The sequence below is a fragment of the Poecilia reticulata genome, linkage group LG18, assembly GCF_000633615.1.
Source record: "Poecilia reticulata strain Guanapo linkage group LG18, Guppy_female_1.0+MT, whole genome shotgun sequence".
Lineage (NCBI taxonomy): Eukaryota > Metazoa > Chordata > Actinopteri > Cyprinodontiformes > Poeciliidae > Poecilia > Poecilia reticulata.
The window spans coordinates 14394021-14405455 of record NC_024348.1 but is presented as its reverse complement, the minus strand read 5'-3'; the positions used below and the strand labels follow the sequence as shown (position 1 = coordinate 14405455).

The 11435-nt window shown below is 40.2% G+C and overlaps 1 protein-coding gene and 1 long non-coding RNA gene across 3 annotated transcripts in view; both read left to right on the top strand.

Moving 5' to 3' along the window:
* Nucleotides 1-4558: 4558 nt before the first annotated feature.
* LOC103480664 (uncharacterized) lies at nt 4559-7381 on the top strand. Its single transcript, XR_536137.2, has 3 exons — nt 4559-5031; nt 5111-5267; nt 7007-7381. It is a non-coding gene; the product is annotated as an uncharacterized LOC103480664 (long non-coding RNA).
* Nucleotides 7382-10079: 2698 nt separating this feature from the next.
* Nucleotides 10080-11435, top strand: part of elavl2 (ELAV like neuron-specific RNA binding protein 2) — a 45730-nt gene continuing 44374 nt past the window's right edge. Inside the window, exon 1 of one of the 2 annotated variants that reach the window (XM_008435697.2) lies at nt 10080-10546. The gene's annotated coding sequence lies outside the window, so the exon portion shown is untranslated. The remainder of the gene's footprint in view (nt 10547-11435) is intronic. The other variant, XM_008435695.2, reaches the window with a different exon arrangement.

Sequence of the window (11435 nt, the reverse complement as noted above, 5' to 3'; positions counted from 1 at the left end):
GAATGAAAATAGCTTCATTCTGCACATGGCTAGCTTGTTAAAGTCCCTGACAAATAGATCACAACTCACTGTCATTCTTTTTGACTCATTTAAGCATCCCACAACGCCTTCAGCTGCTGATGGCTTGCTACCAAAAGGCTTCATAAATAACATACAGTGCCTTCGCAAAGGCACTCATACTGCTTTGGCTTTTTCTCATTTTATCACTTTACAACTATTACATTTCATCAGTGTTTTTAGCCGATACACTTTTTTGAAAAAAACTTTTTCACAGAAAAACAGGCACTCCATTGTATTCCAGCTCTAGTCTGGCGTTTACTGCCTTTTTCCGGTCCAGCTGGAAGAACTTTTTGTCCCTTTCTCAAATAGTAAAGAGCAACCCCGCATTTGTTTTCTCTTTCCATCATCAACAGTATCTTCCATGAGCTTTAACCTGATTCCACCTCCCTGAAAACGGCCCAATGCATGAGGAAATCTCAGTTAGTTGATTTTCTTTTCGTGTTACAGAGTAAAGAGGACTGAATACAAATTCCCTTCACATTTTTCCGATGTTTAATACTGTGAAGATTGTTTTTTTGTAACCATGTATCCTTTATCATCCACTTTACAGTTGTGCACTACTTTGTGTTTGTCTGCCTTATGACGTCAATATAAAATACATTACAGTTCTTGGCTACAGTATGAGAAAACATTTATGAGGTTTCAGTATTTTTTGGAAGCCATTGTAAAACACATTTTAGTGCACTGCACAAAATTCTGTCTCCACACAGAGTCATAATAAAATAAATAAGAAGAAGAAAAGACAAATATTTTTCGATTAACCTCAGATCTGTCATGTTGGTGGTGTGCCGGTGCATCACTATGTCATTCTGTGTCCCTGTGGTCCCAGTGCTTCTACAATGACGTCCTCCAGTCTGATATTACCCAGCATTAACAGTCACTCTGGGACCACCGACTTCCCGGCAGGACCAGCATCGGATGGCCCAACTCTGTGACGTCATGATCCATCATCTACCTCTGCTATTGACTGGGAAATGTAAAACAAGTGAACATGATCTCAGATGCTGTGAGCCTTTTTTTGCTGTCTCTCATTGTGTGCGTGCGTGCGTGTGTGCGTGCGTGTGTGTGTGTGTGTGTAAGAGGTTGCATGACAGTTGCACATTAACGTCACATCACCAAATTACTTTTCAGTATTATGTTCTTCAGGAGGAGATGTCTGGGGTTTTTTTGATGCTGTCTCAGACATTTAGTGCAAAAAAAAAAAGCAGTACGTTTTTAATATATATCCTAGACAAAGTAGTGTACAATCATGGTTATGTGACCCTCTTTGTGTCTACAATTGTGAAATCTGTCATCTTCCAAATGATTGTGTAGGCCATAATTTAAAGTTTTAGTTTCAAAAAAACTTTTTTTTTTGTTTTATGTATATGATTTTTTTTTCTTGGCTGTAAGTTAGAATCATCCAAACTAACAGAAATAGTCACTTAAGGCATATGCCTGTGTGTAATGAATATACAGTATATCAGCTTGACATATATTTTTTTAAATCAATAACTAAAATAAATTACATTCTAATTTACTAAGACTCAGTAGCTAGTGTTAGAACTGCAGCACAACTAGCTGCCAATGGGAGTAAAAAAGTAAAAAAGTCGTAGTTTGAACATGGTAACATGGTGGCCATCTCACTGAGGAGATGAGATGTTTCTCTCTAGAGAGCATGATGAGATCTTGGATTAAAACAATGGATGCAAGTGCATGTTGGTAATGGTAAAGAAATTGGTAGATTTTTTTTGTCTGTCGACAAAATAACAGTGCTGGAGAACTGGATGTCCAGCTGTCTGTCATCATCACACAGATTTCTACACACCCATTTCCCTCAGTCAGCTTTACAAAGTCTGGGTCTTCCCACTTTTAGTGTCGACACGTTGTGGGTAAACAGGTAGGGTCACAAACTGCAGCTTGCAAACTGAATGAACAGTGACGTCTCGAGTCCTGCTGCCCACAGCTGATTGGTCTTCTACCTTGGGGTGACTCCCTGTGACGTCTCAATTGTTGAAAATTGTCTCAATATTTCATTGTGATTTGTGAAGTGACATACAGGTATTTTATTTTATTTTTTGGCCATTAATGTTACAAAATATACTTCCCCAAAAGCAGACTTGAAGAACCCTTTTCCAGATTTCCAAATGTACATCATTTGCTGACAAATCTAGAAATAAATGAATTTTTCCTGCAGAACTGAGTGATCCCATTTTGTTTCTCCATCTTAGAGCGATTTAACACACCAAAAGAAACACTTCCTGCGTTGCCTGCACAGTTAAATGACCTGCACTAAAGTCAGAAGAGGAAGATCTTCTTACCAACCTCACACTTATCTAAGATTCTTCCTCTGTTTCTCTAATCACTGCAATCTTTGGGACCGAAGACACACAAAAAAATGACTCACTCTAAGGGATATTTCAGAGCAGTTTTACTTATTATCCTCTTTTTGCAGCATCTTCCTGAGCTCATCTCGGGATGCTTTTATCCTGCCAACAGCAGGGAGTCTTAATAATCACCTCCATGCCACCCCGGGACCATCGTTGCACAAAAGGCTCCAGCACGGCGTCCGATAATGTCTCGAAGGAAGTGCTATTGACATCTCACTCCTCTGCAGACACTGTGGGAGAAGAATGCTCGTGTGTGATGAAATGCCCGGCCTCTCATCGTCGCAGGATGCCACCGAGTTCACAGAGAGGGAGTTAAGGTCAAGAGAGAGCCTACCTTTGACATTTGGAGGGAATGCAAGGGACTAAGGAGCTCTTTTGATTATCAATGGGCAGAGAAAAGACAAGAATTGAGGGATCGATTGAGACTTTTGCATTTTGTATGCTCAGAGGAGAAATATTTTAAGTTATTTTGCTACAATGAAAAAAAAAGTATGATTGGAGGCATAAAGGTGAGGCACATAAAGGTGAGGCACACAAAGCTAAGGACACTTTACATAGTCTAAAGCATGGTGGTGGCAGTATCATGCTACAGCTCTATTTCACTACTATTGGTTCTGGTTGTTTTGAGGTTTATGCCAATGATAAATGTGCAAACTTCTGACCTGCATTGTATTTTAATGAACACATTGCAGGTATTCAAAATATACAGGTTTCTGGGGACAGAAAAATGTAACAAAACTCTTAATTTTCTGATTTTTAGTTTAGAAGACAATTGTTTAAGCATCTTTTTGCATCACACAATGTCTCCACATATTCAAGAGAGGAGGTAGGTTTTGCTCTCCAGAGATAAAGAAACAAAGTTCAAGGAAATGTCTACGCTGTAGAAAAATCAGCTTGTTAGAAAATATTTCCAATAATCCACCAGATTATCTGAAAACCCTACAACGCATGCCTACAAAACCCTACAATTCAAGGTTGATTTGGTTACAACCTGTGCAGAAAAGAGCTCCCTCTTCTTTCAGTATAATCACAGCCGAATTGAAGATGAGGGGTCAGCAACCTTTTCAATTCAAAGAGATGCTTTCATTCATCTGGCTGCAAAATACAGTTGGCCTCTAGCTTGACACTTTGGGAGGGGTTGAGAGAGGATAGATGGGAGGGCAAATTAAAAAAAAAAAAAAAGTAAATATTTACAGAGTAAAATTCTGCTTCATTGTGAAAGTGAAGGGCTCAAATGTATTTATGTATTTATTTATTTAAAGTTGGGCATGAGCCCACTGATCAAATGCCTGCCTTTACTGTGTGAACTTTAGGTAGATTAAACTCAGTGTTTTGTCATATGTGACATCTATGCAAAGGGGAAAAGTGTAACTCATTAAAAACAATAAAGCCTATTATTTCCAGCTAAATAACGAATATCACTAGTTTCATTCTGTTGGAGAAATCCTATGCACATACAGCACAAAGAACATAGAAAAGCTCCATACGCTGCCATTTCCCTGTCTTTTTAATTAAGAGAATAATTAATTGTATTTTTTAAATATTGCTTATTTCAATATATTTTTTCTTCAAAGAATGTATTCAAATATTTGGGGGCCCTAATTTGGAAATGGATTCAAAAATATGCATCCTTTGCATTTTTTTCCCCCATTATGTCCCTTTATAGTTCCTGTGTTAACTATTTTATGTTTATAGTAAATAGTTTTCTCAATCACCCTGTTTATGGGTTACTTGGACTCAAATGTATTCACTTAAAAAAACCAACAACAAAAGTCTGGGTTTTTTTTGCTGGTCTTAGGCAATTAGCCTGGAAGGCGAATTCGAGTAATGTCCCTTTAAGGCCACACGCTCGCTACCAGGAAATGGCGGGCTAATGTTGCGTTCCAGTTGTACACGGAACTGGGAAAATCTCGTCTTTCCAGTCAGACAAATTAACTGCAACACCTTATGAAGCTGGAGCAACTCCAACGACCCCATTTTGGACTTGTAAGGCGGACTTCGCGCTTCATAATGGCCGCTCCTCGCATTAACAATAGCAAGAAGTGGTGGAAAAAACGTGTTTATTTGACAAGACGGACATGCAAACGTGCATCCAAAATCAATGGTACATGTTGCACCTGGAACTAATCTAAAAAAAATTGAAAGTGGTATTAGCTTATTAAACGTAACGTTAAAAAACAATTATGGTTGTCAGAACTATTGTAAACGATGTTTGTGGGCGTCGCCATGTTGCCATGCCGACTTTTTAACTAGAACGCTGTTACCTTGGGTCTAACGTCAAACCCCACTCCGAGTTTCCACTTCTCGGGTAACTGGAGCTCATCATGATTTCACTTTTTGAGAACCTCTGAGAATAGTAGGTAAATTTCATGCAAGCAGCAAAACTGGGTGATAAAGTGATAACAGCTGCTGCCTGTGTGTATGTTTTAAAAAAAAAAAAGGTGAACTTGCATTACATTTGCATGCTCTTGAGCCAAACACTCCTGGTTGAATACTTTTTTTCACAAGAGGGGAAGCAGTAGTGTGCTAACCATAATTCAACAGGACTTGGAGGAATACTTCAGGCCTCTTGGAGCCGCTGAATCACTTTCATTTGCTTCATGTGAGCCATCTTTGTGTGATGTATTGGGCTTGTTTCCAATAGTATGCGATTTGTCAGCTCTAATTAATCTTTCACCCAGAGGGTGCTCTGCAGCTTGCAGCCTAATATGTCTGGTCTCCTTGGTGGAACGGAGACGGCTGATTTCCTACAGCTCCCTGGGTATGGTGTGGTTGGCCAGGAGCGTGCTGCGAGGCCCTGACTGCAAGACAGTGCTGGACCAAAGCTGCAGGAAGCTGGTAAGATTTGCTAATGATTGTTGCCTTGGCTGCCACACAGGGAATTCTCCTGAGCAGCATAGCATTTAATACACCATTGCTCTAGGAGTACTTGCCGGCTGTTTGTTCAGTCCCAAGCCAGAACGACTGAGACTGACATTGTGATGCTGTGTCTGGGTATTTAATGTAGGCTTTAAGGGGTAACTCGGGGGAATACTTGGACCGAAAGGGTTTGCTTTAAAAATTAAACAAGAAACGACAAGGCACATAACTGAACGTATGAATAGAGATCCAAGTATGCGTTTTATTTTTGACTTTACGTGACGAACTAAAACAGTTGCAAGAAAATAAAAACCTGAGAAGTATGGCCTCTGAAACTAAAACTCTCCTTGATGGCTTTAGGTGGATGACTAAGGGTTTGCAGGTTTGACTTGCTTTCTGTCTTCAGATGATTGGCTCAACACTTGAAATGCTTAAAGTTTAGGATATAGTTTACAGTTGAATAGCCTGGCCCCCTTTAAGCATATCTACAATGGCATCGCTAATCTTTGTTAAATGATGATCCCTAAGAAACCAGTGAGGAAGTTCATAGTACGGCTGGATCCTGAGGTTAAATTACACACAGGGTGGCTCTGTTCCCCAGTTAGGCGACCTCAGAAGCTAATTGAGAATTTCTTTAGGGGTATTACAGCATAGGGCACCAAATACAAATGCACCCTATGCTTTTCAGTTTTTACCTGTTGGTGTTGATCCACCGCATAAAATCCCCCCAAAAATACATTGAGGTCTGTGCTTTCAATGAGACATTTTTTTAAGTGATCAGTATTTTATTGGTGGGGAAGGAGGTTTCAAAAAAATCTTTTGAAATTTCTCTTTTGACTCGGTCTGCCTTTTCATGTTTTTTTTTGTCCAAATTTCAATTATGTTTTTGAAAAATACGTAATCGTCCAACAAAGTTCTGCCAGATATAATGAGAGAAATGGTGTTCTTTATATAGTGTGTCTACAAAGTTTTCAACCGACAGCTGTTTTGAGAATCTATGTGTTTATGTCAAAATATGCTTCCTGTCCTTCAAATTTTGTTATTCTTGTTGTTTTCCATTGATTAAGTTCAGTAAGTCGACAAGCTGCGGGTAGGAAAATGTCTAACGTTTCAAATAAGCTGGTTGTTTGTAACAGCAGCATCAAGTGTGACAACATGAAGAAATGAGAGAAGACTTTTGCGCCGTGCTGTACATTCACAAATTACCATAAAATGAGACAATAGGCTTTCGTCCTCCTTTCATCTTAAGAGGTCTAAATGTTAATGAACTGATATTTGTGAAGTGACAATAACTTCAAGGAGATTCAGAAACTAGACTGGACGTAAACGTCTTGATTCTGATTGCTTTTGTCTTTACCTTTCTTTAATGTTGGCGGTAAGGAAAAAAAAAAAAAAAAGAATTTTTAAAAGCAGACATCTGAAAAGGATTTCCAGGTTTTACATCATGATCACACGCTAATACCAACTGCTGTGAGCCAGAAAGCTGGACCCTCATCAAACTACGAAGAGTGATGCTCGGAGCAACAAAATTGCTCTGAAACTCGCTATTGGGGCACTATTTACGCAGCCATATTTAAAACAGAAGTTTTGTTTGGTTGTGCTAGATGAATGTGAGGTGTAGCATAGATTGGATGTTTATGTTTTCTGGTAACACTTGCTTGCAGTCTGTGCATTTTTAAAACATCTTTGTTTTTCCCCATTTTTTTTTTTTTTTTCAGTTCAGACCTGTCAGCAAAGCTGCCAAGACGAGCACAAGCTGCGAGAAGATCTGCAGGCAAATTCTCCTTTCAACACTTTCAGACACTGTATCACAACTTCTCTGCTTTCTTTATGGAATACTAGAACCCACACTAACACTTATGTGGTATCGTGTCAATTTGCATAAAACAATTTGCCATTTGCCTCCCTTGAATGGGCTTCAGGTTTAGCAGATACAGTATAGCATTCAAAGATGGCACAGATCTTAGTTCTTTGTTTTCTAGCAGCTGCAATTGGAATGGTTTTCAACAAAATTCTTGGTAAAATGGAATTTGCATGTCTGCATTTTTCAAATTCAATTAAAAATGGCTGAAGACAAACAATTTTGCACTTAAGTTCTTGTGTCTTTTGTGTTTTTTGATTACTTGTATAGTCAAGTATACAGTCTTGCAAAAAGCACTGAATCAGGAGCACACAATTACTTATAAATGAGAATTGATTTATGGTTGCTGTGCTTCTTGCTGTTTTTAAATTGGCTGTGATTTGGTCAGTCTGGATTTGGGCTCGCTGCCTTTGGTTAGTTTTGGCATTAGGTCAAGGAACAAACATGCCTTGCAGAAGTATTCGTACACCTTGGAACTTTTTCCCCATTTAGTCACTGCACAGCCACCATCTTCAAGGTAATTTATTGGAATTTAATATTCTGCCAAGGCCTCAGAGATTTGTTGGAGAACATTAGTGAAAAACGGCACCATTAAGCCACAGCAGACGGGCCGAGAGGAAGTTGAGACGTTTAAAGCAGAGTTAGAGTAGAAACATTTCAAGCTTTGAAAGTCTCAGAGAACACTGTTGTGTTCTCAATCTAACAACGGGAAAAATATGGCAGAACTTCAAGCCAATCGAGGTTATTGATCTAAATTGACAAGCAGGGCAAGAACAGCATTAATTAGAGTAGCAGCCAAGAGCTATATGGTAACTTTGGCTGACTCATAATTGACTGAATAAGTGGTGTGTTTCTATGTAATTGATTATGTACTTCATAGAAAGATATTGTGTTTTATTTTTACACCTGTCTGTGAAATGTTTGTCTGAAATAAAGTATTATCAACTTTGGAGGAGCTGCAGAGAGCCACACCTAATGTGGGAGAATCTGCATACAGGACAGCTGTTAGTTGTGTTCTCCACAAAATCTGGCCTTTACACCATGAAATGTTTTGGATGTTAGACGTGTTAGAATAGTGGGATCTACATCCAGTCCACGACAGGAAGTGAAAATGGCTGTTGACTGATGGTTCTCAGCCATCTGAATCAACTCTAGGTGTTTTGAGAAAAAGAATGGTTGAAGGTTTCAGTTTCTAGATGTGCTGCACCATTTGAGATATACCCTTAAAGGCATCCCCTATTGATTCATAGGTGATAAATATGGAACTATGGCAAACTTCTTTTTTTCTTATTCGAAAACTGCATTCTTTTTATTCTATTCTCCATGTAAATGCACAGGTTTATTGTGAACACTACAGGATCCTCCTACTTGGGTCAGGACTCGACTGGGGTAATTTCAAAACATGATCTAAACCATTTCATTGCAGCTCTGATGGTTATGTTTAGTCACCCAGCTGGAAGGTGAAACCTCCAGCACCTATTCTCAAGTTTTTAGCAACGTCCAAGAGGTTTAAATCCTGGATTTTTGCAACCCTGTCCATCTTTCAATCAACTCTTACCAGCTTAAGAAAAGCATATCCACACCATGATTCTGCTGTCTACTCATTTCACTGTGCCGCTGCTGTGTTCAGAGTGATGTTTAGTGTTAAGTTTCCCCCACCCGTAACGATCTACATGTGGGCCAAAAAGTTCAACTTTGACCTCACCTGATCATAGCATCTTCTTGTGTTTGTACCTGTGGCAAATTTGAATGCAGCTCGTCATCCTTTTTGTGTAACGGCTTTCTTCTGACCTTCTTCTTACCTTTCTTCTGTGTTCCTTGGCTGTAATGATGCTGTTTGTCAGTAATGTTCTCTAAACAAAACTATTAGGCTGTCAAAGAACATCTGACTTTATACTAAGCTAAATTTCACACAAGTCGACTCATATTTCAGTAACTTAGCAAGGGGGTGGATTGCACAGGTTTTTATATTGGTGTGTCAGTTGTATGAACATATTTGCATGGCATTTGTTTCTGTCGTCTTTTTGAGTTTTAGGATGCCTGGAAATTAATAAATCGGCAAAGCTATTTTCCGTGCAAGGAGTTTTGCAGGTTCCTGCCCAGAAACACTTCCCCCCCCCCCCTCCCAGTCTAACTGTTGCTCCACTCAGGCTGTACAATGGGCCTCACAAGTGATTTAACCTGGAGCTTTTAGCAGCCTGCTCGTAACGTAAACGCCCATCTTTGTTTCTGATTTGAGTGCTGGACGCTGAATTGTACTGCACTCGGTTCCGACCGAAGAGCCCTGCAGGCGGTCTATATGCGAGCGCGGCGCTGTCTGTGGTGCTGAAATCCGCAGCTTTCGATTAGCGTATAGACGGGTTTGCGGCAGAATTACGCGGCGGATGCCTGCTGTTATTTACTCTGATGATAAATGAAGTGAATGAACCAGATAAGACGAGCGGAGAGAGGCGGGAAAAGGGCGATGGAGATGGGTTTTTGTTTTAAATAGTGTTTAATCTGATGATACAATAAAAGCCCAACACGTGAATGTAGCGCACCTTAAATGGCCATCGGGTCATTTCAGTGCCGAATGTGGGTTGAAAGTGAAGCGAATGACGCTTGTCCGTCCTTCAGTGGAGCGGTGTTTGACTTCAAATGCCATGTAAAGGGAGAAGAAAGAAAAGAGGATGAGGAGTAAACGCGCTGTCTCTTTGAGTGACTGTCTCGGGGACGAATTGCAGCTTGTGATCCAGGAGCGACGCGCGGCGCTAAGAGCCAATGGCGTTTAAGAGCCGCCGCACGCAACGAGCGGCGGACGGGGAGCCACTCCGGGTATACCTCCGCGTCCGACGCATGCTCGTGAGTAGGTTGAATGGGATGAAACGGCGAGTGCGGAGAGGTATATAGGCGCGCTGTGATGCGGCCCGCATATATTCCCCGGCAGGACTAGCTTCTTTTAAAGACAGCCTCCTCTTCCGCGTCGCTTTCCACTCCAGTGATGTGGCGTATTTGTGCGGCGCACCTGTAAAGAGCGAGACACGGGGCAGAAAGCCGGGCTCTTTTTTTTGTTTCATTATTTGATTCCTTTTTCTTTCTTCTGTTGGCTTTGGGTTTTTTATTTTATTTTTTATCTTCCCCCCTCTCCCTTCCTCCTCCTCCCTTTTACCTTTTTGTTTCGTGCATTTGCTGAAACGATATCATTCCTGTTTTTTTGATTTAATAAAACATTTTATTTTTCTCATTTTATCTTGTTTGTGTTGGCTTTTTTTTGTTATGTTTCCAAGTTTGAACTAAAAAAAAAAAAAAAAGAGAGAGAGAGAGAGAAAGAGAGCGCGGAATCCACATCATTTGACCAGGTGTTTCATTCAGAGATTGTTTGCCCCAAGGACGCCCCTAACTTTCGTTTATAGAAACGGTAAGATCTTTTTCTGCACATTTGCTCATTCGCTTCAAGCATTTTGAAATCAACCCATTGGAATAGTCTGTTTCGGTTGGTCCTTTCGGTGTGCAGAGCAGATCATCTTATTGCATGCAGACGTGACGGGGATGGGGGTGGTGGTGGTGGTGGGGGGGGAAGGAAAGTCACTGTGGTGCATTCATGTGACGGCTGATTTTCAACTATGAACTGGAGAGCTTTCGGGTAATCAATGAGGGATTTATGGTAATGCTTTTTTTTCCCTCTCTCTCATGTGCAGTGCTGAAACATGGGGAAGAGTAATTTTGGAAAGCGGTCACTACAACAGGCTAATTTAAAACAGTTTATCTTCTAGAGGCCTTTATTAGGTGCAAAACAAACTTTGGTTTTTATGCTCCGTTTTCAAACGCTAACTTATTAAAAATGGATATTTCCTGTGTAGCTCTTGACGTGAACAAAGCTATGTAGGTTACACTCTGCAGCCTGCATGCTGTGCCACTTGGAGTTGCTGGATGAAGTTCTTGCTTTCATAGGCACATTGTGTATACTCTTTCTGAATTTCCTGCAGGTGTGACTGCACAAGTCAAGTCTATTTGTGGAAGGGGGGTAAAGGAGTGGAAGGGGGGGGGGGCTAAGTCACTGGAGAGAGGCTCCTTTCAAGAATGTATTCCCAATGAAATATATTAAGAATATCTGCAATGCTTAAGAGTTGATATTTGTAGTTGTACAATTGTATAGGCCAGTAGATCAAGGTACTTCATAGTGATGCACATTAGGCAACTAAAAAGTATTATTAGTAGGTGTTTTGCTGTTGGTCATAAAACTTAAAGTAAACTTAAAGCAAAATACCAAAAAAAAAGAAGCCAGTGACGTGCTATTGCAAATCAAC